At 47.7% G+C, this 27092-nt stretch overlaps 1 long non-coding RNA gene across 3 annotated transcripts; it reads right to left on the reverse strand.

The window, feature by feature from the left end:
- Nucleotides 1-339: 339 nt before the first annotated feature.
- Nucleotides 340-23464, reverse strand: LOC140621616 (uncharacterized). Of its 3 annotated transcripts, none has more exons than XR_012021362.1 (6): nucleotides 23379-23464; nucleotides 20700-20903; nucleotides 5363-5485; nucleotides 3456-3725; nucleotides 3003-3251; nucleotides 340-560 (listed from the first exon to the last, which is right to left on the reverse strand). It is a non-coding gene; the product is annotated as an uncharacterized lncRNA (long non-coding RNA). The 3 variants fall into 3 exon arrangements; XR_012021360.1 differs by having other exon boundaries at nucleotides 342-560; nucleotides 3456-3668; XR_012021361.1 differs by lacking the exon at nucleotides 20700-20903 and having other exon boundaries at nucleotides 346-560; nucleotides 3456-3668.
- Between the last annotated feature and the right edge of the window lie 3628 nt (nucleotides 23465-27092).

Genomic DNA, 27092 nt, shown 5'->3' on the forward strand with positions numbered 1-27092 from the left:
TTTTTTTTTTTTCCACTTTGCACTCTCTACTTAGATTTAAAGAAAGAAAAAGAACAGAAATGGCTTTCTTTAAAACAGTGAGAGCAATGTCCGACCAGAGATTATTGGTAATTGAATTGGAAATAATCTGTATTTGAATTGTGAGCCACAAAGACATTTTAACAGAGACTTAAAGAGGTCCGAAAAGACCTGTTCTTGTGACCCGTCCTTGTCCAGGTGGCTACAGTAGAGGTCCTCAGACTGTCCCAGTTTTCAGTGTGATTGTAGGAACATGGTAGTCCCTGGCCAGCCCCACCTTGGCATCCCACCCCTACATCCTATTCATGGGTCCCTAAAAGGCTCTTCCTTTGGGGAAGGGGAGAAATATTCCAGAGCTGTTCGCTGGCTTAAAGTCTTTATTTCTGTGTGGATTTGAAACAAAATGTGTTTGTTCTTCAAAACATACTGTATAGAATGCAAATACGGACACTCAGCGAATGAATCTTCACTTCGAGGCCTCGAAGGAGAAGCTTTCTCCAGGTGGAGAGGATCCAGTCTCACTTCTGGTTGCCCAAGAGGCCCTATAATTAGAAAAAAAAATCAGCTTTTCTTCTGGACACAGAGTTTCCATGTATAAGCTAGAAAGGATATGGGAGTGTCACAAAATTATACTTTCTGGTTACTGCCCCATGACTGGGGATGGAAGGAGGGAATTCAGTCCAGGAAAGGAATTCTGGAGACTGGACGTGTCAACAGATAATTTCTGATCTACAGGTCCATCCCCATCTGAATGTATACCCAACCATCGGGGCAGACCATCAGATAGACACGCACACTCATGGCTGTACACACAGACACACAGTCACACACAAGCGTGTTCACATACAACACCGTCACAAAGTGTGCTCTCACGCACACATAACACAATATACTCACACATAAGCACACACTCACATACATACACGTGTGTACCCCCCAACACACACGGTGAGTGAGGTCAGTGTTCCTTTTCATGTGTCCTCCAGGCAGTGACCATAACATCTCTTAGCAACGTCCCACCTATGCCTCATCCCCGCCTCCAGTGGTTCATGATGAGGCTTTGGAAGAATGTTTAAAAGAATGTCTTTTTTTTTTAAATAAGAAAAATCCAACATTATTTTATAGTTAAGAGAGCCAAGAGGTGTATCATCCTAAGAATATGTAATTCACAGGACCTTGGATACCTAAAATGCAGAAATTGGGATACCTTTGTTTGCATTACAAAATAATTTCTTTCCATACATTGCTCTAATTCTGAGTTTTTCTGTATGGCCAGTTTCCCTTCAGACATTAACATTTTGGGTTCAGGGACACCTGGGTGGCTCAGTGGTTGAGCATCTGCCTTTGGCCCAGGGAGCGATCCTAGAGTCCCGGGATCGAGTCCTGCATAGGGCTCCCTGCATGGAGCCTGCTTCTCCCTCTGCCTGTGTCTCTGCCTCTTTCTTTCTCTGTGTCTCTCATGAATAAATAAATCATATCTTAAAAAAACAAACAAACATTTTGGTTTCATGTGTTACCACATTTCAGGACATGACCACTTCATAAGACAAGGTACATGTGTGTGGCCCCTGCTCACAGAGGGACCTGACCTACTCAGGGAGACCCTGCTGTCACCTGCCTAGTGTCCTCAGGGACCCAATGCAGCACCTGCTTGCCGTTGCAGCCTGTGCTCTGGCAATGTCTCTGTTCCCATTATGGAAGGTTTTGCCCGAGTCTCTGATGCCCCTTGCCCTGAAGAAAGCCAATGTGTCAAGGGGCGAGCCCAGACCTGCTGTTTTTGGGTCAGGTCACAATCCAGGGGAAATTGTGTTGAAAAGCAGGGAGGTGCAGATTTAGGGGCAAAAGGCATCTGTTTAGGAAGTAAGGAAGTAAGGCCTGGGATTGGGCCCCCCCTGAACCCAAGAATGTTCATTCTTCCTCTTTCAGGGACTACTGTCAACAGTGTCTTACCCCATGCCTCTCCTGCGGCTCCTAAGCATTTCAGTGGTCTTAACAACCCTCTGGAAGAAAGGCCAGTTTGTTTGTTTTTTTTAAAGATTTTATTTATTTATTCATGAGGGACACAGAGAGAGAGAAGCAGAGACATAGGCAGAGGGAGAAGCAGGCTCCCCGCAGGAAGCCCAATGCGGGACTCGATCCTGGGTCTCCAGGATAATGCCTGGAGAAGGCAGTTGAGCCGAAGGCAGGTGCTCAACCGCTGCGCCACCCAGGTGTCCAGAGAGGCCAGTTTCTTGATGACACTCCATCCCCATTTCTTTCAGCTCCCCCACTTCTGTGAGATTCCCTGCTGTACTCCTGGGTGAACGGGCAAGGACAGTGGCCCATCAGTGACTAGCCTGGGGTGACCCACGAGTCAGCTGACCTGCTGGGCTCTGTCCCCTGCAAAGCTGCCTTCCAGTGGCTAGCGCTTGTGAACCTGTCAGGCCCCTCTCTGAGGCTCCAACCTTCTCCTACATACGTCACCTGTACCTCATAGAGTCTTGGGAAGCCGCTACATCTTGCAGATCCCCTCAGGGTCCAAGATAATCATACCAGGAAGAGGGTATGGCCATTGCTCAGAACATTCCTTGGTTTTGTAAAAGGGTGTTCAAATAACATCAAGGTTTTTGTTTGCTTGCTTGCTCTTTTCCCTTATCTGGCATTAAGTGCCAACAAGTTAAACCTGTAACTAGCTTCTCCCCTCTGAGGACCTTCGAAGCAGTGTGTTGTTTAAAAAAAAAAAAAAAAAAAAAACCCAAAATCATATAACAGCAAGATACTGAGTTCCATATCTGCTTCTGACACATCTGAATAATCATTTAATCTCTCTGAGTCTTGCTGTTCTCCTCTGGAATATGGGAACACTATCTCAGGGTCAAGTAGAAATCGGTGTCTTTAGAAGTTCTCTGTGAAAGCTATAATGCAGCTGGCTGAGTACACATTATTTTTTCCTGGATTTTGCTCTTTTTACATGGGTCATATCAGAATGGACAGGTTTACAGGACCTTGAACTTTTCTCTGGAAGTGGAAGGCAATAATGCCCTGACCTCCTGTGTCCCGGTAATGAAGTACCACCTGTGGGATGGTGGCCCCTAACTGCTCAGCTGTCCCCTCTGGTCAGTCACTGTGGGCGGGTCTGGTTGTCATGCGTCCTGTGAACTGACAGGCTCCACGGCGGACTGATGGCTCCATGGGGACCCCTCCCATCTGACTTGGAGACACAGTTTTCAGTTGTGTGACATGTACTTGAGGCTCTGAGACGTGGAAAAGCAAATAAATCGATGTGAGTGGTATTCAAGCCAGGCCCAGCTGCCCTCCTCCCCACTACGCAGGGCTTCCTTCCATCCCCTGAATCCCACCTTCCACAAGAATTGGGCTCCAGGCAGGTATCAGTTGGGTTGACACCCCTCCCACCTCCTCCTCTAGGCCTGATGCCATTCAGCTTCAGGACTTCATACCCAGTCCAGCCTTCTTGGTGTCATTCAAGATCAGCTTGTCAAAGGGTGGCTTTACGGGGTCAGAGAAGCAGAGCATAAAATGTTCCTGCTGGTAGCAGCCCAGCTTCCAGAAGGTCCACACCCAAGTCAGGCTGTATTTTCTGATGTGCTGCAGGATGTCCATGGTGGGGCTTTGGCTCTCTCCTGTGGCTTTCTGTCCCACCACCGGAAGTCCTGGCAAGGACAAGAAGCTCCTGGCCAAGCCTACCTCGAACACAGCTCAGCCACTTCCTGTTTGTGAAACCACATGGGGGTGGAGTGGGCACTGCCTTGAGGCCTTCTACAGCTAAGAGCCCTTGGGCCACTCCTTGGCCCCTTCCTCTCCAAGCCCATGAGCCGAGCGCTCCCTCCTAGAGTTCAACACACTGATGCCTTGGAGATGCATGAGGGTTTCCTGCAAGGGGCAAGTTCCTGGATCCTAAGAAACTGGGAGCAACTGAGATTTCTCCTTCCCTTTCTCACCAGCCTTGGCTCTTGGGCCCAGCCACCTCCCTGAGCCACGCTGTGCTCTGCTCACAGCCCGGAGCCTGGAGGAAGGTGGTTGTGTCTGGTGGGCAGGCACTGCCTCTCCTCCATCCTGTGGCTGTGTCCCCACAAACCTCTTTTTGGCCACTCGCCTGCCCCTGAGGGTGGAGGGGATGCTCACTGTGGGGTCAGAGGATGGGGGAAGAGGGTCCTGCTCCTGTGAGGTCGATGCTGGACGTCTCCAGGCCAGGGGCGGAGTCGGACAACCTACTTAATTCTTCCCCAATCAGTGGTCAAGCAATCAATAATTCCATCCATGGATTTCAGTGTAGAATGAGATAAAAAAGCAGCCAGATTTCTGGACACTGGGTCTTGCTGACTGGTCCCCAGTCCCCAGATTGCCATGCGACCCGGGGCTCAGCTGCTGGGCTGCCTGAGAAGGCTGGTGCTGGTATTATTACTGTACGTTGCTCACCTTCTATCCTCACCTTCGACCTGACCAAAGCCCACCTCATGGCTGGCTCTTTTTTGCACCCTGGAGCGCTGACTTTTCGAATGTGCAACTTCTTTAGTAAAGGAAGGACAGCCTTTCATCAAACCAGAAGGCAGCTTCCTTACAACACCACAGAAAGTGGGCCAGGAAGATTCTGTATCTTTCTTCTCAGAAAAAGATAAAAAAAAAAAAAAGCCCAAATAGAGATAGACTTCAGATTTTCCTGGAAGAGGTCTCAAAGAAAGGAGAGGGAGGTGGAGAGGAAAAAAGGGGGATGGGGAGAGAGGGAGGGGCAGGAAGACGAGGAAGGGGGGGAGGAAGGGGCAGAGAAGGGAGGGGCAGGAGGGGTAAGGGAGTCCCCCTGGGGTGGAGGTGACTGTGGCTTACACCACAGGTGCAAGTACTTGCTGGTGCCTGAGGGGCCTTTCGGGAAGCCCACGAAGAAGACACAAAAATTGAGTTTAGCCACAGCTACAAATTGTCTGCAGTTGAGGTTGGCAGACGGAGGGTGGCGGATGCCAGAGGTGCTGCTTGGCCTGGGAGCCCTGGGCAGTGCCGGCCGCCGGGCCTCTCCAGTCGCATCACGTACCAGAGCTTTTTTTTTTTTTAATTTAAATTAAAAATTTTTTTTATTGGAGTTCAATTTGCCAACATATAGCATAACACCCAGCGCTCATCCCACCAAGCGCCCCCCTCAGTGCCCGTCACCCAGTCACCCCCACTCCCCACCCACCTCCCTTTCTACCACCCCTTCTTCGTTTCCCAGAGTTAGGAGTCTCTCATGTCCTGTCTCCCTTTCTGATAGTTCCCACTCATTTTCTCTCCTTTCCCCTTTATTCCCTTTCACTATTTTTTATATTCCCCAAATGAATGAGACCATATAATGTTTGTCCTTCTCCGATTGACTTACTTCACTCAGCATAATACCCTCCAGTTCCATCCACATCGAAGCAAATGGTGGGTATTTGTCGTTTCTAATGGCTGAGGAATATTCCATTGTATATGTAGACCACAGCTTCTTTATCCATTCATTCTGAAAGAGAATATTGTTTGAAAGAAAATTTTAGGGTCATTTGGCAGTGGTTCAGGTGTTGGGAGGCCTCTGGTGCATACTTTGGTATTTTTTGCTAGCTCATTCAAGGGAAAGAAGAATTTGTTGTATTGAGTATGGTACTGGAATACACAAAGATTAAAAAGAAAGATTAAAAAGGTTAAAAAGGTTCTTGCTTTTAAAAATGTATAGTTACAGGGATCCCTGGGTGGCGCAGCGGTTTGGCGCCTGCCTTTGGCCCAGGGCGTGATCCCAGAGACCCCGGATCAAATCCCACATCGGGCTCCTAGTGCATGGAGCCTGCTTCTCCCTCTGCCTGTGTCTCTGCCTCCCTCTCTCTCTCTCTGTAACTATCATAAATAAATAAAAATTAAAAAAAAATAAAAATGTATAGTTACAGTGAGAAAATGGAATGGTGGCCAGAAAGATGCCCAAGAATACATGTAATGGAAACCTAATGGGGAGTGGGCAAGGCATATACTTAAGGGTTTTTACAATGTTGCCATGGGGATGCTACCACAAATGAAGTAATAGAATTGTTAAAGCACATTTGTATAGCACTTTACAGTTTACAAAGCCTACACCAGTGTATGTGGTCCCATGGGCCATGGATGTGCACTGTGACAGCAGGAGGTGGCTGCCATCTTGCTTTGTGGTCCTAGAGAGCCTTACTTGTGTCTCTCTCATGAGTGAAGGTGTGGGCCATCATAGAGAGCTTGTTCTGTCAACTTCAGGGCCTTGTGCCATTTAGGGGGAATGGGACATTCCAGTCGGGGAATTGGCAGCTTATAGATTTAGAGATAGCAACAAATAGAGGGGAGTGGGATAGGGAAGGGTTTGTTCGCTCCAACTCTTCACCCAAAAACTAAGTAGTTGGGCTAGATATCTTGACTGCATGTTAGCATCACCAGGGTAGCTTTAAAAATTATTGATGCACAAGCCACACCTCAGACCCAGTGAATCAGAATATTTGGGGTTGGGCTTTGACACTGGTATGTTAAAAATATTCCTACAAAATGAGGTGTCTGGGTGGCTCGGTTGAGTGTCTAACTCTTGATTTTGGCTCAAGTCATGATCTCAGGATCGTGAGATAGAGCCCTGCATTGGGTTCCACGTTGAACATGGAGCCTGCTTGGGATTCTCTCTCTCCCTCTCCCTCCCCCCTTCCCTGCCTCTCTCTCTAAAAACAAACAAACAAACAAAAAACAACTTCCCAGGCAATTCTCTTGTGCAGCCAGGACTAGCAGCCAGTGGCTAGATGCTCCCTGAACTATTTCCAGCATAAACTAATTTCTGGGTCTGGGTTATGAGTCCCGGTGGGGCTGGGTGAGGGAGAGGAGTGATGGAGAAGGTTGCACATACAATCTATCTCTACTCTTCAGGCCGTTGGCTGAGCCAGCCATGGGCATACATATAATATCAGCGTACTGGGTTCAAGAGTGTCCCCCCAAGTTGATGCTCACTCAGAGTCTCAGAGTGTGACCTTATTTGGAAACACAATCTTTCTTTATAGATGTAATTAGTTAAATTAAGATGAGGGCTTATTGGATTAGGGTGGACCCCCAAATCCAATATGACTAGTGCCTTTATAAGAACAGCACACCCTGAGACATACAGACACAGAGAGGAGAGGCTGTGGGTGGATGAAGGCAGAGACAGGAGCAGTGCAGCTACAAGCCAGGAGATGACAAGGCTTGTCTGCAGCCAGCAGAAGCTGGAAAAGGCAAGGAAGCGTCCTCCCTTAGAGCCTTCAGAGGGAACATGGTTCTGCCGACACCTTGATTTCAGACTTCTGCCTCCAGAACAGTAAAAGAATTAATGTCTGTTGTTTTAAGCCCCCTACTCTGTGGGTGCTGTGTTACTGCAGCCCCAGGAAACTTCACCCAGTGATGCTTGGGTCTTGGAGTGACTGAGCCATTTCATCCTTACTTAGCGCTCAGAGATTCCAGAGCTGATAGCGCACGTAGGGTGCCGCAAGTCAGCCTCTGCTTCCAGCAGAGCAAGGACAGCTTGGTGCAGACTGAGCCAGGATCTATTTGAGGGACTTGGTGATTTAACCAAAAGGCAACACTTGCGTCATTTTGTGCTAGAGGATGGGTGACCAGACAGGAAATAGTTGAGAGCCATGCATGTTGGTCTTGCCTCCTGCTGCCTCTGGCTGGGGTCTTGGTAAAGACAGCTAACCTTCCTGGGCCTCAGTTTCCTCGGCTGTCCAATACAGGGATTGGATGATAGGTGATTCCATGTAGACTCCCACTACCGAGTTGGAAACCCTGAGCCAGTGAGGCAGTTAAACACCAGTGGTGTTTGGGAAGAGGCCCCTGGGCATAGATGAGCATCACATTTCCTGCAGCCCTTGACCCAGGTCTGGTTCTAAGTTCAGACCCTACCAGCCGCCTGCTTTGGGGATTTTTGTTAGATGTTTTACATGCTGGTAGACACATTTGCCCTATTTTGGAGTCTTTCTGCAGTCTGAGACTAAACTAGCAATATCTAAACATCTGATCATGTAATATGAAGGAAGGATTAATCACCCACAATGGGTCTAATGAACTATGTTTCCTCAGAACACATTCTATATCATCAACCAGACTTTCTATAACCCAAACTTCCAGGAGAAGAGATCTCAGGAGCCTTTCTCAGTACCCTTCCCTGATTCATGCCACAGCTGGCTTTGCCTATGTGTAAAGCAAGCCCCGAATTTGGATATTCAACTTGCCAGGGAAAAGTGGGCACAGAAAACATGGTGATGGGGAAACAATGAATAAAATGTGGGCACATTTCCTCTCTGCCATTCTGGGGCAACATACTCATTTTCTCTGCTGCCAGGAAATTACCCCAAACTTGGCGGCTTAATGCAGCACGTGGTTACCATGTCACAGTTTCTGGATGTCAGGAGACCAGGCATGGCATGGAAAGGTTCTTTGTTCAGGGTCTTACGGGCTGAAATCAAAGTGTCAGGCAGGGCTGTGATTCTTATCCGAGGCCCGGGGTCCACTTCTAAACTTGCTGGTTGTTGGCTGAATTCAGTTCTTTGCAATCATAAGCCTGAGGCCATCTGCTTTGAGAGAATCCCCATCGTGGCTCACTACATGACCCTCTCCTTCATGTGGCTGTTTGTGTCTGCCAGGCCAAGAGAAGAACGTCTCTGCTGCTTGAGATCTTTCTGACTACTAGTCCCTCTCTAAAGGGGCCCATCTGATTAGGCTAGGCCCACCCAGGATGCTCTCTTTTTGGATTCAAGTTAACTGATGAAGTCAGGCCCACACAGGATAGTGTCCTTAAGTAAAGTCAACTGATCAAGGCCTCTAATGACACATGCAAACCCCCATCATCTTTTCCATATACCATAACCCAATCAGAGGAGGGATATTCCACTGTATTCACAGGTCCTGGCCCCATTGAGGATAGGGGAATGATGCAGGGTAGGCACACTAGGGTCTGGAGATCTTGAGGACCATCTTAGGATTCTCCTGTCACTGATGAGTTGGAGAATCTGTAATGGCCATTCCAAAGGAAGTCTGACTCACCGTACAAAACCCAAGGATTGAGATCAGCTGAGATGATATTTCCAAAAGTCTTAGATGGCCTCAAGCCACACCATAGCATTAAATGTCTGATGCATATATTTTTGGCAGGCTTCCCTGAGATACTTCTGTTCCTAATCCTTAAGCTCAAACACCCATGAAGAGAGAAGGTATGACATTTCTGTGAAGTCCACTGACTTGATTTCCAGGTTCCTCTGACAAAGCAGGAGTTTGTTGACCTTCAAGTCCTGGCACCAAATGTACCTATTTACTCAGGCTTTTGCCAAAGGGTGGGGAGAGTGGGTGAGGGAAGGATTCTTTGCAGTTGGTCAATACCGTACTTTGTTATAGCTTCGCTCCGTGTTGCACAGGTGGCCAAGTGTCCCACATACAAGGCAGACAGATTTCTCCTCCTTGGCCTTCCCTGCATTCAGCTCCAGAGCCAACTGTAAAGATTAATAAGAAAGAAAGAAAGAAAGAAAGAAAGAAAGAAAGAAAGAAAGAAAGAAAGGAAGGAAGGAAGGAAGGAAGGAAGGAAGGAAGGAAGGAAGGAAGGAAGGAAGGAAGGAAGGAAGGAAGGAAATAGACTACAGTTTCTCCTGTGGTAGAAAAAGCTATTCTTAGAAAGAAACAAATAGGTGTTCCTGGGTGGCCCAGTTGGTTAAGTGTCTGACTCTTGATCTCAGCTTGGGTTTGATCTCAGGGTCGTGAGTTCGAGCCCCGCATTGGGCACCATACTGAGGGTGGAGCCTCGTAAAAAAGAAAAAAAAAAAAAAAGAAACAAATAATCTGAAAGAAGGTGCATGGAGTTTGGAAAAACAAAACAAAAAATACCAAATTCTCTTCTATTTTCTTTTTTGAATTTCATCCCGTGCTGTTTGTCGATGTCTGTTTGACGGTTGCACATTGCGATGCAGGCGTATTGTCTATCTTGCTCAGGGGTACTCCTGGTTTATCTGTCCAAACCAGGCAGTCTTTCAAGGGACAAGAGCTTCCAGGGGAATGGATTTGCTTTCTTTAGCTTGTATTGTGGGGTCCTTGGGAGCCCTACGGGAAGGTGAGCTCTCTGCCTAAAGAGGAATGCTGAGTGGGGGAGAGGAGGCAAAATGGAACTCTGAGCTTGTGTACAAATGAGGATCAAGGGAGTCCTCCCGGCTCAATGGTAGGTCACCAGAGCAAATGTCAAGTGGCTGGAACGTTGGTCCTCAGGCCCCGGGGTTCTTATTGCCAAGAGTGGAATTCGGTCTATGTAATCTCCAACATTGTTTTCAGCAGTAAAACGCTCTGATTCTGTTCAACATGCAGCTCTTCACGTAGCCTGGCAGCTATGACATGATTTCCCAGCTTTTACAAGAGACCACCTCCAAATAAATCATGGATCTCTCACACCTGGAAGAGCTGCAATGCGACTAGCTTTTAAGCTGGGATTGGCTTGTTTGTTTTCCTAGTTCTCTTTGTGAGAGATGCTAAACAGCGTAAGGTTGCTGTATTTTTTCAATTAAATTTAAATTTAAGAAGTCTTTTTTACTTTTTGTGTCTCATGTTTTTCTGTTCTAAGAATAGAAGTTTTTCTTTTTCTTTTTTTTCTCTTAGTACAACAAATACGATCAGGGCATGCTGATTTTTGTTCTCAGCAGCTACCTTATCCACTCATGTTAAATGAGATAAAAGCAGTTTCCCTGGTAAGAAATGAATATACAGTTTCAACCACAATGCCTCTTCACAGATGAAATGATTGCTATCTTTATTAAGAAGCACATTTTCTGAGGGTTCTGAGCTTCCCTGAGGATGTGATCTTCAGGGAGGAGCATATGCCCACCTTGTCCTTAGGACCAGACCCCATAAATACTCTCTATGAGCATAGGAGATCTGACTTTGCTCTCTAGAACTTTCTGGAGAGTGATGATCACTAGAAATGCAGGTGGCTGTACTGGAGGAGGCAGGATATCTCCTCGCCAGGTGATCCTGACAAAGGAAAGTCCACTTCTCTTAGGTGTCTTAGGACATGTAGGACACCTGTCTGGCAGCTGGAAATCACCTATCAAAGTACCCCCAGATTTCAGCAATGCTATTTTTCCATGAAAGAGGTTCTATTTGGTATTTCTAAGAAGTCTGAAGATCCATTTCCATTTTTAAGGAGGAGGAATTTCTGAAAGACAATGACATTCACAGGTGAAATTTGAAGTGGTATTTGAAATACCACTGTGGGGAGATTTAGCACCTGGAAGATGGCCACAGAAGCCCTGTGATGTTTGCCTGGTGGTTAGGAGCTGGGTAGCACAGCAGTGATTCGCCATCCTAGGAAATTCTGACCTTATCCGCTGGAGTCAAGAGAGACCTTCCCAGTTTGCTCCATGGAGGCTGGCCAGTTCTGGCCCTCTGGCACACAGTACACCAACTAATAAAGGAATTTTGCATCTAGAACCCACAGCCTGATTAATGGTTAATGCCCGAGGGTCATTTCTGTGGGATATTCTAAGCAATATCAGGAAAAAGGCAATTCCCAGCTCCCCAGCACTCCTTCCCTCACCCCATTCTGAGGTCTTCTGGGCGACTGTTTGTATAGATTCATGTGTGTATGGCCAGATCATGCAAATGCAGATTTCAGCTCCACATCTTCATAAAAGGCATATGAAGGAAGTTGAAGTGGATGGAATGAAGGAACAGGGAGAGGGTTTAGAATGGGTGGGAGCAGCAAGATTACTCAACACTTGGGTTTTTAATCAAGGGATCTTAGTAAAGAACAGTATATCCTTTGTTGGGCAGAAAATAAAAATGCAAAACAGAAGCCAGTGGAGATTTAATAAACAGAGCAATCAATAGGGTGCTTTCAAGAGGACTTTGTCACAATGACTGTTTTAACTCTGCAGAGATGTGCTTCGGTGCCGGGTCTGTGTTAGTCTCCCTTGGCACTGTCTTAGGTTGGCCTAGGAGCCAATGCTGGAAACTTTGGGTTAATTTGGACAATTAATTATTGCAGGCAATAGGTCCCAGTATTCATGTTTTCAATAAACTTTTAAGAAGATACAAAATGTTTTTCAGGGACAAAGCGTTCCTCCTTTTTAAAATGCTTTCAGAAATGATTCCATGTACTTGGGTGAGGAGCATAAATGTGAGGGGGTTTACTGAGATGACCAAACAGTTGTAGATGTTTTGGTGAGACCAATCTCACATCATTCCCTCTTGGGCTATCCTCGGTCTGCAGTTTCTTCCTATTCCAACCCGTCTACCCTGTTTGACTAGGACTTCGGACAACCAAGTAAACTGTTGTATGGCATTGGAGAAGTCCTCTAACTTTGCTGAGTCCCACGTTGCTCATCTGTGAAAGGCTATTTTCTTTTCCCAGCTTTTGGACAGTTATGAGAAAGTGTAGGAAAGTTCCTGAAAATATGAAAAGCTGGGTAAAATCAAAGATTCTTATTCTTTCTTCATGGTTATTGGGTTGGCCTTTCAAAGGTAGAGCAGCCTGTTGGCCAGGTAGCTGGGCCAGGAGTCAAGCCACTTGTTGGTTGGGAGGCCTTGAACAAGTGCCTTTCTCTCAAGGCCAAAAAGTCACACTTGCCTTTTTGAGGCTATAAGAGGAAATGGCAGTGAAATCAGTCTTTGTCTTAAAAAAAAAAAATGGTGGTAAGGGGAGATGTATTACTCCAAAATACATTTCTTGTTGACTACCTAGCTCAGTCCCAGGTACCCTTTGTCATTGAAACCTCCAAGAAGATTCTGTGACATGCACCGATCCTGGGAGGAGGTTATCTCTGGGTCCAGGGTACTTCTGAAGCCATAACCAAGCACAGGGCACCCACATCCAGTCTGATTCACTTCCTCTGGTAAAGAAAGCACGCAAAGGGCCTTGAAAAGCATAAATCATGTTTCAGGCTTCCTGCTTTTAGCTGTTCCCATTTTGTCATCTAGACTGTGAGCCACCATTAGGCATGACCACAAATCTTTAGAGAAACCCAGTCATCACAAAGCAGCCGGGATTACACGAGGTAGCTCATAGGAAAGCACTTTGAAACTGCAAGGTGTGACACAAATGCTCTTTATATTGATAGTTATTTGGTCAGCTACTTTCTAATTTACTTTAAACTTTTTAAAGTACAGAGCAGAGATGAGCAATATCTAAGAGAAAATGTAGACAACAAATGAACAACAACCCTACTTCAAATTACTCATTTATTTAGAGAGAGAGAGAGAGAGAAGGGAGTAAGTGAGGATGTGTGGGGTTGAGAGGGGGAGGGGCAGAACGAGAGGGAGGGAGAAAATCCCAAGAAGGTTTCTTGCTTAGTGTGGAGTCTGACATGGCGCCTGATGTGGGGCTTGACTTTACGACCTTGAGATCACAACCTGAGCCAAAACCAAGATTCAGACACCCAACTGACTGAGCTATACAGACACCTCTAACTTGCTCACTTATAGTTAAGAGCTAAGCCATAGCACCTCCCAAGGGTGGTCATTGAAAATATGAGCTCTTCTACAAGTGTGTTAGGAGCTCTAGTCCTGCAGGATGCTGACTTTACTTATGCAGCAAGAGTGGCAGGCTTTTCAATGGCCAATGTCCAGGGAATGGCTGAGGCTTGGTCCCAGAGGCTGGCATGGCTAGAGAACAGGGAGTAGCTGAAACCCTGGATATTCTGACTCAACACAAAAGTGAAAGATGGATCTTGCATGAAATGCATTGAGTGTCCATGACAATCATGTAAATGTCCTAATTTTCACACTATCATCTCCTGAAGATAGCCATGGGGAGCATGACTTTTCATCAATATCTCTGTAGGTCAGTATTCCGTATTTGCTCTTCTCTTTGAGGATATGAAACCAGTCTTGGTCATTCTCTACTCTTAAAGATCCCCCAAGGACTGATATCTCTTCACATACTTTCATAGGGGAATATCTCATTATTGAAGGAGACCCCCTACTTGGTGATGCCAAAGAACAAAATAAGCACCACCATCTTAGAGGCAGGGAAGAATCACTTGGCTATGATATCTGGTCATTCTCTCTTAAGATCTTGGCCAATAAGCCAATACTGGGCTCTGTAGAACAGGTCATTCCTCCTTCCTAAGGAAATCCATCATCCTTTGAGGCCCAGAGCCTATGGGATCAACCAAACTCATATCAAGCTTTAATTCCACAGGAGAATCTGGTCTTGTTTTCTTCATGACTGACCCTTGCTACATTGGGCTCCAAGTCCCTGTGCTGGCTGGACTCAATATCCTCCTCTTTCAGCCTTTCAGTGAAACCTAGTGTCACTTAGGACTGAACTCTTGTGAGTCTAAGATTTGAAAAGTGGTCATTGTTTTGACTAGTCTCATTGCTGCCTAAATTTCATGAAGGTCATAGCATTGTAAATGACACAAGGAAGGGTATTTTAGACCTTTTGTACTCAGGTATTTTAGAGCTAAAAGTAACATTAGCAATCATACAAGGAGAGTTTCATTTCAGGAAGCCTGGAGAGTTTGAATTACTTGCCTCAGGTCTTTTTTCCACCTATGGTAGAGCTGGGACTAGTGTACAAACCTCTTATAGCTCTTATAGAGTCATAGCTGAGCACCATGCATCCAAGCCAATGTTACTCAAAGTGTGATCTCAGATCAGTAGCATCTGCATCATTTGGGAACTTGTTAGAAATGCACATTCTTGGGCCCCACTCTGGGCTTACTGAATCAGAAGCTCTGCGATCTGAATGTTGCTGAGTCTTCTAGGGAATTCTAATGCTTGCTGTAGTTTGAGAATTACCTTCTGTGGTATGCCAAAGCAAATCTGGGGGTGGGCAAGGGGACTCAGTGTTTTTCATCACAGGTAGAAGGGTTGAGTGCTGAGCAGTGATTTTTATCATACTTTTTGTTTTATTTATCCATACATTTGTTTTTGAGTGCCCATTCCCATATCAGGCACCACATAGATCAGAAGGACATATTGGGCATACATCCTTCCCTCAGGTAGCTGATGGGGAGTCATGGCATAGACAGTGGGAACTTGTCTATTGAAATGTAAGGGGGAGTAGGATTGAATTCTTGAACGATACAGATATCAAGGCAGTACTATGAGTTTGGGAACTCCTTGAGCTGCAGAGATGAGGTTGGAAATGTCAATGGGGAGAGAGAATTAGCAGTCATATGGTGGAAATGGGCCTAATGAGTTCTGGAAATAGTAACAGTAACTTGAGACTGGTCAGGTTAGAGGAAAGAGCTTGTGCTGAAAGTTATATGATTGAATTTCTCCATTCAGTCGAGGACCCCCAAAGTCTGCAACAACTGGGGGGGATGGGTGGTTGGCCTTAGGTGCATTGCTCAATGATTGACTCTGAAACCTTCTATCTGGTAGGGAGATATTTTCAGGCTTCTCTATAGTACAAGCCTCAAGCAACTTGGCATGACTCAGGTGGTTGGGAAACAGCTGTGCTCCCAGGGCAGCCTGACATGTCACTTGAGCAGCCTCCTTTGCCTGAGCTGTTCTTTTTAAGAAAGAGCTTTGGGCTGATGCTGAACTTGGAAGAGAGTCCAGCAAACAGCAAGTGGACACAGAAGGTCGAGTCACGAGTGCATGCCTCATCAAGGCCAGTCTTCCCTTCCAAGCATTAAGCAGACTACAGAGTTGGACTGGGTTCTTCATTCATCTGCGTTTTCAAATTGCAGCAGTAAATTCTCTGTGACCCACTTCCATGGCCTGAACCAATCTATATACCTGTATGGCTTCACATCTGCATGAAAATTAAATTGGTATTCATAATTAGGTGCTGTGAGGTCCTCAAAGGCTTCCTGGATTATCCAAGGAAAATGTCCAGTTGAATATCCAGCTTCAGGGTATTTTATCGTGTTTTAAATTTGGAAACATAGTAATCCATTGGTGGCATATGCATATATAAATCTAGTTATCAGGCTTTTTTATTAACCGGAAAGCTTCATTGTCAACCATGCTAGATAACAGAAAATTTATTGCAGTTACAACTACTCTTATTTTTGAAGATAACACTAGCTAATGTTGATTTAGTATAGGCTCAGTCATCCTAAGTTGTTTTAAATTCATTATTTTGTGTCATACTCACACTTATGCTAGGAAGTAAGGCTGATTACTGCCTCCAGCTTACAAGGGAGCAGACTGAGTCACAGAGAGGATGATATATCTTCAAATTTCTCTAGTAAGTGGCATCACGCACACATACAGACCACACACCCCATACTCATAATCCTGGTGGGAGATGGTATCACATCTTAAAGAGAGATAGAGATGCAAGCTAATATGTGGTGATTGAGTTTGACAGGCTGAGCAACTTGGAAAAGCCACTTTTAACACTTAGAGTACTGGTTACCTGTTCATGGACATGGAATCCCTTCCTCACAGGTTTGTTGTGAAGGAAAAAAATGAGATAATATGTTGAAAAGTTCTAGTCTATTGACTATCCTCCCCCCTCCCCACATCCCTTTTTTCTACCACCATATCCAAAAGTCAGATTCCTCTAGAAGGTCATGGATATAGATCCAACCTCAGGATCCCCTGATCCAACTCTCTCTTCCCAACTCAATGCGCTGAGTCCCTTTCTAACCTGTCATAATCAGCTGTCTGTCCAAGGTGAGCTTTGTAAGCAGTCAATTAACTGCAGGTCTCACATGGACCTTTATGGAGAGCCAGGAATTCTGACATAGACTTGGACCCACTCAGCACTCCGACAGATGGATGCCAGCATCCCTAAAAATAAAGATGTCTTGTCTTTGGGTCTATGTGTTTGGTTGCCTGGGTACTCTTCCACCCAGAGGAAGTCATATCTTCCTCTGCTTTCCCCAGCAGCCCCTGTAGCTGGTGGTTTAGGGCCCCCCTGGTATGGATGTGAAGCCTTGTATGCCCAGTATTTCAGGTATCCTCTGAGTAAACCCTCTGACTTCTCATCCCACTCACTGCTACCCTCACTTGCTGAATTTTAGCTTTCTCTTTTTTAAGTAGGCTCCACACCCAAAATGGAGGCCAGCACAGGGCTTGAACTCACAATCCTGACGTCTAGACCTGAGCTTAGATCAAGAGTCAGACACTTAGCCAACTGAGCCCCCCAGGTGCCCCACTGTAGCTCTGGATAAATTCGTGAAATAAGGCTTCCCATGAGCTTGTGTCCCTCACAAAAAAGCTTTATGCCTGAAACAGAAATAAACATTTGTATGCCAGTTTTCTAGAAGTGGGATGTTTTGAAAAATATATAGAAGAGTCTAAAATGGCTTCTTTTCTTCCATCCCCAGCCCCCAACAGTCCACGTCCCCTCTCCTCTCTTCTACGCCTTTGTTGATTCCTATGTATTCTGGAAGAATCTGTATATTCCAATACAAGCCAGTATGACATACATTATCACCTGCCCCCTTCATCTCACAGAAGGTAACATTTCATACACAATATTCTTTACCTTCTTATTTAGTCATTTGATAGAATGTCCTAGAACTTTGTGTGTATCGGTATACAGATAGCTTCTTACACTGTGTGCAGCTGCACAGTAGTTTGGAGGTTCCATGCTTTATTTAGTGAAGCTGATGGACATCTGGGTTTGTTTCCAGTTGTTTGCCATCATCAACAAAGCTGCCATGAATCATCTTGTACACATGTCATCTCCAAAGTGTCCCTGCAGCACAAATTCTCAGAAGCCCGGTAGCTGGGTCAGAGGGCATGTGGATTGCAATTGTGTTAACTCTTGCCTAATGGGCCTCCGTAGGGGTTGTGCAGATTCATACTTTCCCTGGCAAGGCAGGAGAGCCATGCGGGCTCCACCATAATTTTTCCAGCCCCAGTGTAGTTTTTATTTGAGTATCTATTCATATGCTGAAGAAATATGATTTCTTTTTTTTTCTTTAGAATTTTATTTATTTATTTGAGAGAGAATGAGCGAGAGAGAGAACATGAACAGGGGCAGAGGGAGATTGGGGAGCAGAGTCCCGTGTTAGGCAGGGATCATGACCTGAGCCGAAGGCAGATGCTTAACTGACTGAGCCACCCAGGTGCCCCAAGAAATAGGGTTTAAAGAAAATTATTCTCTTTTTGTCTCCTTAAAGGAAAGGAATGTTGCCCATTTGTCATCTCCAGTGAATCCACAGAAGTCTGCACACACTGGGAGGTCTCTGCTTCCCTGGGCCATAGGTCATCTGAGACCCTCTTTATTACAAAGAGATTTGTTATTTTCAGAATAGATTTCTTCCAGTTCCAACCTGAGCATGCTTCCCACATTCCCAGGCGGAGGCCATGAAGTCCAACCCATCAACATTCCCTCGCTATTGGCTCTGCTCCCTGCCAGTCAGCTGCCCTCAGAGAGCCAAGCCAGGTCTCCAGTAGTGTGTTGGAAAGCATGAAGAAAACTCTAATTATGGAGATGAAAGCCGTGTGGGGAACAGAGCAGGGCTCAGGTTAAAGGGGCCTCTTCTTGGCTCTTTCCCATCTCAGTAGAGTGTGTATATGTGGGGGAATGAGTGACCGGCCACCTCCAGGTTTAATCTTTGGGGCAAATGGCAGAAATAATGGCACTTATGCCCTTTGACTGTTCCTACAAACTTTTTTTAAAGGTATCTGGAAAAAGTGGCTTTTTAGTATTTGAAGAATCTTCTCTCTCTCCTTAATTAGGAGTCACAGAATCCATTGAAAACTCATACTTTCAGTTTGCTGTCATGGCCTCTGTGTGGCTCGCTCTCTCTTAGCTTGGTGGGGACCCAGCAGCAGGGTTTGCTCCCTACTATGTGTCCCATCTCATCCTCAGTGCACGGGACTCTTTCTCTGCCTTCCCGGGTACTGGCAGCCAGAGCTGGGAGCATGCATGTTGGTCAGCTGCCATGTTCAGCATCTGATCATCCTGGAGGGACAGCTGAATGGGCAGTTAACTTCCATCCATCATTTCAAATGCAGAGAAATAAATTCAGCCCTCAGGCAGGACAAAGGCCAAGCAGAAAGTGAGTGTATGTGTGGGGGGGTGGAGCTGGGGAGCAGGTTCTCTGGTTTGCAAACAGTGCAGGTGAGAGCCTGCATTCCTTCCCACCACATGCCATGTTTCTTCTAATGGTTATACACCCTCACACTCTTACTACTTCCACCCCCACAAACCAGCCTAGGGGTCCTGGGCAGCTCAGAGTAATGGCACCATAAGAACATGGGGTGATAGAGGACGGAGGTGTTTTAGAGATCATTAAATTGACCCACCTCATTTGCTAGGTGAGCAAGGAGGCCTAGGGTATAGCAAGAATTGTAATTCCTTTGTATTTCCCTTGACTTCCAACCATCCATCCTTCCACCAATCCATCTGTCCATCCATCCCATCCATCCATTCCATTCATCTATCCATCCATTCATTCATCCATCCATCCAGCCAGCCAGCCAGCCATTTATCCATCCATCTATCCACATACCAGAGCTAGGCTCTGAGAATACAAAGAAAATAAAATGTTGATGTGCCTCCACTGAGGCTCTCCTAGTCCAGCACTGCCTAGATTCCATTCCTTAAAAAGGCTCAATTCAATCTTGTCCCTGAAATAGCCCAATTGTGTCATCCATCACTCAGCCTCTTGCAGTGGAAGCCTTTCAAATTCCATCAGCAACACTTTGGTTGTGGGTATGCAGGTCATGAAGAGTAAGATCAGCAATACATGCCTGTTCATTGCTTCCCAGAGGAAGGCACTCTTATGTTGGGTCTAAGCAGTGGGGAGCAGGTGCCTCTAGGCTTGACTGGCTCTCAGCAGAAAGAACCCACTTTTAAAGCTCTGCTTCTCTCTACCCTCCTTTCTCTTACCCTCACCCCATTGCTCTGGTAACTCGCCTTTCTTCATCTGGATGCACATTAGCTTTGGGGCCATCCAGAGATGGGTCCCTTTTATGGTCCTGCTTGTTCCATTGCCCTTCACATCAGAGACTCCTTCTCTCTTTGAGCAAATTCAATACCTTCCGTTATCACTGCTTGTATAGAAGAGGCTCTGATGTGTGGGGTGGGGGCTCAGGAATGGGGGGGAGGTCTATGGCAGGTTCTTGAGCCATTACCAAACTTGTACTGTTTGCCTTTTAGAAGGCCGGGTGCCCAGAATGTCCATTCAAAGGAAGGAGCTTTCAAATAGATCATGGATACCAGTATCTGGTCTAAGAGAAAGGCAAGAGAATAAATAGTGAAGCATCTGGAAGAAACCAAGTGTCCCTTGGGTGGGTTGGGCCTACCCTACAGCCTCGCCCTAGACCTGCTTCGTGACCTCAGGAAACCGCTTCCTCTTTCAGGTGGGAGCAAACCCGCTGATCATCAGATAATATTCATCACATGCTTTGAAGACCACTCCTATAGTGCCTGAGCACCTGGGGTTTCCTCTAGGGCTGTAAAGGGTGGTGACCAAGATAGGCCTTGATGTACTCCCTGCTCCCGAACCTACAACCCCTCTAAATGAAGACATGCTGTGCCCTCTGGTGTGCCTGCAGTGGATGTGTGCTAAGCAAGGTCCTGGCTCTCACCAGTGTCCTTGTGCCAGAGGTCTCTTTCCAGCGGTGGGTGTGCCTCGGCGTGCCACGGACCTCGGGGAGATGCTGGAGTTTGCACTCACTTGGAGTTTGGGTCGGGAGCCAGGTAGAGCAGCAGGCTGCAGGCCTGGAGCCCTGAGCCCTGCCCATAGGGGCCAGAGATATCTAGAGGCTCCCTGCTCCCACCACCCATTTTCCCTCTCAATCCTTTCCCGCACCTTCCAAAAACATGGCAGTTCTGGTTGACATTCATCTTGCAATCTTGGCAAGCCACTTATCTCCAGGAGTCTCAGTTTTCAAATTTGAGAAGTGGAGTCATAATCATGTGGACTTCAGAGGGTAGGTATGATGAGGACACGAGGCCATTTTTGTGAAGGTGATTCATGAACAGCTCCTCACACATTATTTTTTATGAAGACGAGCTATTTTTAGGGCAGATTGAGAGGGGTAGGGACAAAGAGTAAGCGGATTTCAGGGCTTCACTCTTGGAAGGGGGGCACCCAGCACCTCCCTGCAGATCTACATACATAGGAGACAGTCCCAGTCCTGAAAGAGCCCTTGACACCGACACACAGTGGTCTCTGTGTTGGACGCTTCTGCAAGCCCAGCATCATTTTAAGCCAGTCTTGTGCTTACTCTCATCTGGTCCCCTTTCCCCCCACGGAAGTGGTACCCTGTGGTACCCTTGGCTTACCAAGGAAGAAACCAGAAAGGAACTTCTCCCAGTGGCACAGAGAGGAGGTGGCATGGTCAGAATTTGAACCCAGGCTGTGTGGTTCTTGCCCAGCTCTGAACCATGCCTCTGTCGGATCTCTTGGATACAGGGGGGAGCTCTGGGAAAAGCCCATGGAGCTTGCTCTGCTGGCTTATTCCCCAGAGAACAGCCTGTGCTGGCTTCATCTCCACGGTCACGCTGCCACCCACTGCATCCCTGAGGCTTTCATAAGGAACACACGAGGGCTCTGGCTCCCTACTCCCTGCCCGCCCAGCACGGCAGCATGCACACCCCACCCATGGGATTTCCCAGAAGGCCCCATGTCCAAGTGTATGACCTGGGAGGCCTCGGGAGTCCCTCCAGCTCTGGGTGTCTGTGATAAATCAGTCACCAGCTATCTTAGCTTGCTAGGATTGCAGTAGCAAAGTACTACAAACTGGATGTCTTAAAACAACAGAACAACAGAGACATGTTGTCTCCTAGTTCCGGAAGCCAGAGGTCCTAAATCAAGGTGTCAGTGGGGTTGATTCCTCCTGGGGAAGGATCTTTCCCGGGAGAATCTGTTCCAGGCCCCTGTCCTAACTTCTGCTGATGCCTAGGAATCCTTGGTGTTTCTTGGCTTGTGGCAGCGATGCTCCAGTCTCTGCCTCTGTCTTCTCGTGGCCTCCCCGTGTCTCTGTCTTGTCATGTGAATGTCTCACATGACATTCTTTTTATAAGGACATCTGTCAGATTGGATTAGGGGCCCTCCCTACTCCGGCATTACCTCATCTTAACTAGTTACATCAGCAACAACCCTACTTCCAAATAGGGCCACAATTGAGGTACTGGGGGTTAGGATGTCCACTTATCTTTTTTGGGGGAGGGGGAGGAACCACAATTCAACCAATAACATCACCTTTGCTTAAAACTGGCCTAATGGTAGTAGCTTCCAGCTTATCTTAATTTCCTTGGACTGGGTCAGTGTATATATAGAGTTGTTACAAGCTTCCTCTTGCCTCAAATATCCAGAAGTGTCTCCCCTGGGGCTGTGCTGGGTTGGGGAATGGAGACATGTGCCCCGTGTCACCTGGGAAGCTCCACCTGCCAAGTGAGGCTTTCTCAGGGTTGTCCCTGGGCTCATCAGAACTTATCAGAGCCACTTTTGGAGTGGGATAGAGCCTTGCTAAAAACACAGATTCTGGGAGAAAGAACCAGGAATCTGTTTTTCTTGGCAGGTGTCATGGGCTGAATTGTGCCCCTTGAAAAGGTACTTTGAAGTCCTAACCCCTGGGACTTCAGGATGTGAGCCTATTTGCAGACGTAGTTAGTGAAGCTGAGGTCATGCTGGAGCAGAGTGGGCCCCCAGTGCAATAAGACTGGTGTCCCTATAAGAAGAGAGGAGACTCCCCCAGGAAAGATGACTGTGTGATGACACAGAGACACCTGGGGAGGCCATGTGGCGACAGGCAGAGATTGCAGAGGTGCAGCTGCAAGCCAAGGAAGGCCAAGGGCAGTCCCTCCCAGAAGCTAGCAAGAGGCCAGGAAGGATTCTACACGGTCTCCGAAGGAACCACCAGTCCCTTGCTCCTTTCTGGCGTGGGCGGAGTGGGACATGGGGAGACCCCTTCCTCCGGGGTTCCTGATCCCCGCACTCCCCGGAAGATGAAGAGCTGAGGAGAAACGAATGGCAGGGAGTGGGAAGCATGAACTGTGTGCCAGGCCTTTTATATACTCTCTCATCTGTTCCTCACCTGTGTCTTCTGAGGCTAAGATTTGTAACCTTGTCCCCACTCTGCAGATGGGAAGTGAGGGCACTTGTCAGAGGTTCATGGCTGGTAGGCGACCAGGCGGGGCCTCCTACTGGGGCCTGGTGACCGTTCCCCAGTTCTTGCTGGGTCTGACCCGGACAACCTCCGGGAAGTGGTTCAGCGAACACCGTGAGCTCTGCCTTCCGAAGGGGTCCCCGGGAGGCAGAGGCCGCCCTCACCTTTGCCTGCTTCTCACCCTGGTGCAGACTTCAGGGGGACCCTCCCGACCCTTTAGGGCTGCTGAGCTCTGCCTGTGTGCCCTTCTAATGCCCTTCAAGTGACACATTCCCCAAACTTCAGTCTCTCCTTGCAAACCCGGAGCCAGCCTGAAGAGCAGCCCAAGCTCAGGGTCACGGACCCAGCACCCTGTATGTCCATCAGCAGACACTTACTGCGCTTAGTGCAAGGTGGCATGTCCAGGGCTCCGGGGACGGGGCAGCCAGATGGTTCCAACCTGCCCTTGTCCTCAAGGAGTTCTAGAACTTCTGTATGTTTTTTTTTTTTTTTTCCAGAAATGCTCATGGGGAGTGATTGTGAGTCACATTGGAGGGGCTCCTCATAGTGATCCTGGGGTCTAGCAATACTCCTCCTCAGCGTATGTGTCAAGTTTTACTCACACACACACACACACACACATACACACACACACAGCTGACCAGCTGTGAGGATGACTTACAGCTCCCTGACCCTGGTTGTCTGGAGGCCCTTGGCAGCTTCCTGGTGCCCCGTTTATGCGCCTAGAGCAGAGCTCAGTGCTGGTTGTCTGGTAGCCAAATCTGATTTTTCTCCATGCCTTATCTCCAGGAAAACTATAAAAATTAGCTCAGGTCAGCCAGCACAGGCCAGGGCTCTTCCCAAAAGCACTGCTCTGAAAGCTTTCAGGATCACTTGGCTCTCTATTTTGGGGCCATGGTGAAGTCAGGCCCAGGCCCCAGCCCCTAGTGGCTTCCCTTCCATTTATCAAGTGCTCACAAGCTCCCGACTGTCAGATTAACCTTTTACACAGATTTCCTAATCGAGTCCTTGTAACCATACAATTAGATAAGCACTCTGATGCTTCCCATTTTACAGATAAAAAAAACCCAACAACAACCAAAAAGGAGGCACAGAGATATTATGTAACGTATCAAAGGTCACCTAGCTGATGATTTTCAGAAATTGGACTCTAACCCAGGTGTATTGGGAGTGTGTAATCAAAATTCCACACAGCAGCCTGAATGTCTGAGATGTGTGCATCTAGGTAGGTACATACCTGACGGGTAATGTTGGATAGATAGATAGATAGATAGATAGATAGATAGATAGATAGATAAGACGTAGGTAGATATTCTCTAGACATCAAAGGCTGGGAACTCCCATGGGACATAAATATTATTTATTGTTATTATATTTTTCTAAATTGGTCTTTGGAAATTACTCTCAACACAGGCAACCAGCCTCATGATGGTCATCTTCCAGAGGAGGAAATAATGCCCAGAGAAGTAAAGCTCTTCGTGCAGGTTCTATAGCTGAGGGGTGTCCACGGGCCCATGTTGTGTGCCAACCTGCCTCCAGGAGCCCCAAAGTGTGAGGCCCATATCGGGGGGCTGGCATAGGCAGTGGGGGTCCAAGTCTCTCCTTTAGAAGTACACCTGAGGCAGGGAGACAAGAGCAGCCCTCAGGATCCTCAGGATGTCACCTCATGTCTTCAGGACACTGGACTTTGGACACGAAGCCTCCTTCCCAGGAGCATGTTGGCTCCAACCAAATGGTATCTGAGGCGGATGTGGGAACCTGGAGCCCCTTCTGGAGGGGCATCCCCGCCTGACCACCGTGAGGACTGCAGTTGGGGAGAGTGAGGGCCTGGAGCAGGGAGCCCCATCCCAGGAGGCCGATCTGGAGCTAGACCCGTGGTTCAGGCCTCCTCTCATCCACCGAGAGGGCTGAGGCCAGTCGGCCAACCTCTTCCATTTCCCCACCTACAACGTGAGGCCCTGATTATGTCACCGGATGGTTACGTGGTAAATGAGCTTCTGGGGGAAGGATGCTTCAGCGGTGTCTGGACGCAGTTGGACGCGACGGCCCTGGGGCGGTGGAAGCTGACCTTTGGCCCCCAGATGACAATGTCTGCCGCGGCCATTGCCGCTGCTAAGTCAGGCGCTGGGTTTGTCTTGGCTGGACTTGTTTCCATTTTCAATTGAAAATTAAATTTGGATAGACTTCAGCCTGACTAGGTCTGCTCCCTGGGCCTCGGCCAGCGAGTTCTGAGTAACTGCAGACAGGGTGGGGTCACCGGGATTTGGTTATTGGATTTTTCCCCCCCTGCGGTTTTGGGCAGCCTCTCCATAACAGGCAGCTGCGTCGTCTTAAGACTGGACTTTCCGGGAGAGCATTTGGGTCACTCCAGGCGTCAGTTGGAAAGGGGTGCTCTTGGACGAGGTCACTGGCCTGGGAGCTGCCTCCTTCTGACCTGTAAGCTCCTGAGCCCATCAAAGTCTGGGTGACACCCAGCTCCAATGGCTGTCCAATGGCTCCTTGCTAGGCAATTGGGATTGCTGTCACCATGTCAGGCCTGGGCTGCTCCTTTGTGATTATCTCTGGGCTTTCCCTGGCCATCGCCCCTTCTCCGCCCCTGTCACACCTCACCCACCTAAGCTCCAGGGGAGGCACAGGTGGGGCGCCCCGTCAGGCACGGCCTTACCTGGCCATGTGTCCCGCTGACCCCAACCATGACATCTCCTTCCCTGGCTGGGCTTCAGTTAGCTGGGCTGCTGTGCCCATCCTTGGCTGCTCCCCTGCTCTCCTCGAGCCTGCTGACTGCGACCCATCTCTCCATCCCCCTGGGGAACCCCTGCAGGCCAGGTCCCGTGACACCAGCCCTGCTCAGATGGAAGCTTGAGTGGAGACAGCTTAGCTTGGGCCACATGCTATATGCTTATGTGTGTATGTGTGTTTGTGTGTGTGTGTGTGTCGGGGGGGCTTTTTGTTCATGTATTTATTTTTAAAGATTTTATTTATTTATTCATGAGAGACACACAGAGAGAGGGAGAGACACAGGCAGAGGGAGAAGCAGGCTCCACGCAGGGAGCCCGATGCGGGATTTGATCCCAGGACCCCGGGATCACGGCCTGAGCCGAAGGCAGATGCTCAACCATTAGGCCACCCAGGTGCCCCCTATTTGTTTATTCACTTAAAAAATGTTGTCTAGGGCAAGAAGTCACTAGATATGCCAACCCAGGGCACTAAATCATAACGTGGAGGCCAGACAGGCGTTAAGGTAAGAGCTGAGAGAGTCCTCATGGGAGAGTCCGGTTTACCGGTGTTCTGGTGCACTGAGATGCCACAGCCTCCGAGGGCGACTGGGTTATGGTCAGTGGGGGGCACTCCCGAAGCCCCGGCCCTCTGCACCTTGTCAGGGATGGAGGAATGACACCCTCTTCAGAGCGCTTTATGAGGCTTTGTACCATGCTGGGCCGCTGGCGTCAGATGCAAACAGCGTCGATAACTCTGCAAAAAGTTGCCAGACAATTTATCCCATTGGCACCGAGCCTAGAATTATAATCAGATCTTGACTTCTTCAAAGCTTTCTTGCTTTGGACTTTCCAAATCGAAAATAAATATTGAGGGCAATTACCTTCCTTGAGTCCTCTGATGTGCGAAGGGGAGTTTTCATCCATTAATTCAAGAAACCTCTCATTTCATTCGGAAGGTATTAGCCCATGGAATATCAACACAGTCCGTCTAGGTTTTGACTAAGAGGAGGGAAGATTTATTATGCCCCGGGTTAATATTTTCCTCTCTTTAAGAAGTCTTGGGCCCGCCAGACACTCCTTTTCAGACAAAACCGGCTGCATTGTTTGCGCACCCGGGTGCATGCTAGCACCAGCACTCCTCTAGGGGGCAGCAAACCACAATGACTGGAGCGCTCCTGGGGCCGCCCCAGGGTGGCAAAGTGCTTGGGAACTTGCCCCCAGAGTTGGGGAGAGGGGGGATGATTATTGGATTACTGCTTGCCTTCTTCTCAGGAGTTTCTCTGGGCTTGACACGAAAGCACTTCTCCTGGAGCGAAAGCCAGAGCCTCCCCAGTCTCATTTTTAGAGAACTGCAAAACATGACCAGACCTATTA

Source organism: Canis lupus, chromosome 30 (genome assembly GCF_048164855.1).
Source record: "Canis lupus baileyi chromosome 30, mCanLup2.hap1, whole genome shotgun sequence".
Taxonomy (NCBI): Eukaryota; Metazoa; Chordata; class Mammalia; order Carnivora; family Canidae; genus Canis; species Canis lupus.